Genomic DNA, 4,442 nt, shown 5'->3' with positions numbered 1-4,442 from the left:
TGTAGTGGTGGTGTGGTATTTTGTTTTCATAGCATTTAACTAGTTCCCTCCTAAGCTTAAATCATTCATCTTATGAACCAGCTACAAGGGAATCTCATTGGTCTGGGTGGGGTGTGGGGGAACACAGAAATGGAAAACAGGACCTTAAAAGATATAAGTTGGCAGAATTTCCTATCTTAGCCTTAGTAAGGTGCAAGTTGGTTTAAGTAAGTTTCCCTTTTTGCTCAAGGAAATAAAATTCAGGATATGAAGATAAATATTAATTGGTATGGTTATTCTTTTAGTGATGAATTATATACTTCAGGTTTTGGTTGATTTATGGAGTTTGGTTTTAACATTTTGCATTTTTTTTTTTTTTAATTTTAAAATTTAACCTAATTTCAGAAATTTTCCGGTTCTAATACAAATTCAGTTTAACTGCTGTTTTGGGAGTGTTTCAACACTGGATTGGAATGATCTATGTTTCTAAGACTAAAAAGCCTCTAGACAGAAATATATACATAGAGAGGTAACACATAGTACATATCATTTGAATAACTTTGAGTATAGATGCCATGAAGAATTTATAAGAGTATCTATTTAACAGCTTCATAAAGTATCATATGGTAACAATGTACCTTAGAGTAGAATGGGATTTTAAAAGAGTGCCATCTATTGAGTTTAAATGGACAATCTCCCAGTTCTTTAAAATTTTTTTTTATTATGAACATATCTACATATAAAGGACAGAAAAAGGATTATATATTATGAAACTGTCACTCTTATACGCAGCTTTGTTTTTTAAGATTTTCTGTTAATTTTAATACTACTCACACTGCCTTGTTTTTCTGAGTCTTCTATACTTCTTCCTTCTCATTTCTGTGTTTTTTTAAATGTCTCATTGACACTCTTTCTTTTTTTTTAATAGCATCATTCAGTACTCTTCCCACCATTATTTCTCCACCAAAAAAAAAGTCTTTATAAGAAACAAGTAGTCAGAGAAATTAAATTCACATTGATCACATCTGAAAATGTAAGTCTGGTTCAGAATCTATGGTACATCACCTTTCTGCAACAAATGGTGAATTAAGCCTCATCAGTAGTCTTTTGGAGTCATGAGAGATCATTGCATTGATGATCGGAATTCTTAAATCTTTTTAAATTGTTGTCTTTTGCAATATTGTAGCAATTCTATAAATTGTTCTCCTGGTTCTATTTACTATGCCTCATTTCATACAAGTCTTCCTAGGTAGGTTTCTTTGAAACCATCCCTTTTGTAATTTAACATTCAATAATCTATTTTATTCATATACCATAAATTGTTCAGCCATTCCCCAGGTGATGAGCACCCATTTTTTTTTAGTTCTTTATTACTATAAAAGGGCTGTGTTAATGATGAGTTACTAGGACTCATTTGCACACATACTACTCTTTTGACTTCGACGTATGTGGCATGTAGTAGTGGTATCCATTAGTCAAAAAGTATGCATAATTTAGTTCCAATTACTTTCCAGAATGATTAAACCAATACATAACACTATACACAGAATATTAGTGTTCCTTCTCTTCCCAAAGTTCTCCAACAGTTATTTTCCATTTCATTGATCTTTTTCAGTCTGATAGGTGTGAGGTAGAAACTCAGGGTTATTTTAATTTGCATTTCTCTTAATACAAATGATTTGGAACATTTTTTTAACATGGTTATTGATAACTTATTTTGAATGGCTTGTCGACAGCTTCTTCTTTTGAGAAATTGCCTGTTTATCAACTGGGGAATAGCTCTTGTCCCTATATATTTGTATGTGTGTTTCTGACTTTCTGGACTTCAGTAACTATGCCTTGGTGTAATCTCACTCTGGAACCTCCCTCAAGATCTGTGACTTTCTCATCCTAGAATACCCATCCATCATTGCAGCCCTCTCACCTTGGAATATCCATCTGCTATGTTCTCTCCTCCTGGTGAATTCCTTCAGGGACCTCCATTTTGAGGAACAGCTCAGATTGACTAACCTTCATTTCCTTCCTCCCTCTGCTTCTGACTTTTTAAGTTGAATATCATGTAACGGTATGGGTGTCTTCATCTCCCAGTTCTGCTCCACTCTTCCCCCACCCCTCCACAGCCCCAACATCCTCCTTTCTTTTGAGCTCCCTTTTATAGATTGTCTTCCCCCCCTCCAGTGCTTATTTGTTAACATAGTGTTAGACACATAGTAAGCACTACATAGATGTTTGTTGCCTGCCTCCCAGTTTCCTCTATGTTTTGTATGTCAGACCTTGATTAGAAAAACTTGCTGCAATAGTTTTTCTTAGTTCCTTACTAACTGTATTACTTTTGTTTGTGGAAAGAAAACTTCCAATTTTATGTAATTAAAATTACTCATTTTTATCTTTTATTTTATATCATTTGTTCGGTGAAGAGTTCACCCCCTATCTATAATTGTGAAATACATCCTTTTTCCTTCTCATAATTTATGATAGATATTTTATGTGCATTTAGTATATGGTGTGAAATGTAAATCTAACCTTGTTTCTTCCACTTTAACCAATAGTTTTTTGTTGAATAGTGAGGTCTTAAGTAGTGTCCTTGCTTTTATCACACTCTTCAGTTGTTTCTGTATGTTGCCTACTTAATATGTTCTACTGATCTGCCTTCCTATTTTTTAACTAAAACCAAATAGTTGTGATTACTGCTTTGTAACGTAGATTAAGATCTGATGCTACTAGTCTCTCCCTTATCCAGCCTTTTTTTTCCAGTCAAAATTTTTGACTTTTGTTCTTCCAGAAGAATTTTGTTATTCTACTTAGTTCTGTAAACTAACCCTTTGGTAATTTGAATAGTATAGCACTGAATCTATAAATTAATTTATGTAGTTTTGTAATTTTTATTATATTGATATGACTCAGTCATGAACAATAATCACTTAGTTTAAGTCTTTATTTTTGTAAAGAGTACTTAGTTATTGTATTTCTATAATTTCTCTATGTGTTTTAAGTGCAGGCCAAGGTATTTTTATATCATAAGTTATTTTGAATGGGACTTCTATCTAGAAAGTCTGATTTGTGTAGGTTTATTTTAATTAGTAAATTTTCAGTTATTTTTAGGTTTTCTAAGAATATTATATTACTGCAAAAAAGCAATAATTTTATTTGTTCTTTGCTTATGCTTATTTCCTCAACTTCCTTTTCTTGCCTTATTGCTATAGCTAGCATTTCAAGATGTTTTCTTTCTAAGATGATTTCTCTCCAGACTCAGTCATCTTCATTCACCTTATCATAGCTCTTCCCTACTTCCCACCCCTAGACTTAGAACTACAATCAAATTAACACTAGCCTTGTTTCACTTCACTGCTCCATTTATTCTACTTTCCAGACCAAAATACCCTACTTTTGTCTATCTCTTTCTTCCCTCTTTAAAACATAATTCCTTTTGAGGGTAAATGTTATGTGTCATTTGTATTTGCATTCCTAGCACTTGGCACAGTGCCTTGCCTTCAGTGCTTATTAAATGCTTTTTCCATTCATTTCAGCTTGTTGTTTCATTGTACTTCAACTACTATTTTTAATTCAGTTTAAAAGGATTGCTTGTATATGATGCTAAAATCATGTTTGGAAGTGCCAAGTTTTTTTTTTCCTTCCCATGGAAATTTCCTCAGTTTTACAATGGAAGCCAGTGGCAGTATGATTGGATTTACTTTACTAAAGTAATGTAGAAATTTCATTTTTTCTTCAATTACCAGAAATTGGATTTCCTAAAATAGAGCAGTGAATTATATCCTCTGAGAGCTCTCTTAAATAATTGCATTGTTGTAGCTTGGTCATCACCCCTGCAGGTTACCTGAGATCATAGTATCAGAATTGTAAAGCTTTTAATGGTTTTTGACATATTTCATTTTACAGATTGGAAGCTGAGGTCTAGAAAGGGGGTAATTTACTCCATAGTCAAGTAGTACCATTCAGTTCAAGAGCCATTAGATATGAGGTGGGGTGATATGATATTTACATAAGCTTTGTCCCCCTACTCTCATGAAAATTTTAGTTTAGTGAGGAATAGGATACATTGTACATACACTGGTCTGGGCAAAGCCAAGTGCTATGTGTAAAACCTCACATGGGCTTATACCCTTTATTGCAAGAAGCAGTTTTGCAGATTTATACATTTAGTTAATCCAGCTCTTAGCATAGCAGGCTATGGTTGGTGCATTGTAGGCTTATTAAATGTTTATTGACTAACTGCCTAGTGGCAAAACCCCTGCATCTCATGATAGCACATTTTATTTGCATAAATCTATTATTGCTATTTAAAAAGCACTTCCAAAACAAGTTTTCACATAAAAAATAGCACCTTCTCCAAAAGTCTGGATTATACCCACTGGTTCTATTTTCCATAAGTTTACAATTCCCCACTAATATAGTTTCTTTTCTTTCCCTCTGTTACATCACCACTGACCTTATTATTAATTAAA

The sequence above is a fragment of the Gracilinanus agilis genome, chromosome 2 (assembly GCF_016433145.1).
Source record: "Gracilinanus agilis isolate LMUSP501 chromosome 2, AgileGrace, whole genome shotgun sequence".
In the NCBI taxonomy this organism is placed as follows: domain Eukaryota; kingdom Metazoa; phylum Chordata; class Mammalia; order Didelphimorphia; family Didelphidae; genus Gracilinanus; species Gracilinanus agilis.
Note: the sequence above shows the minus strand (reverse complement) of the source record.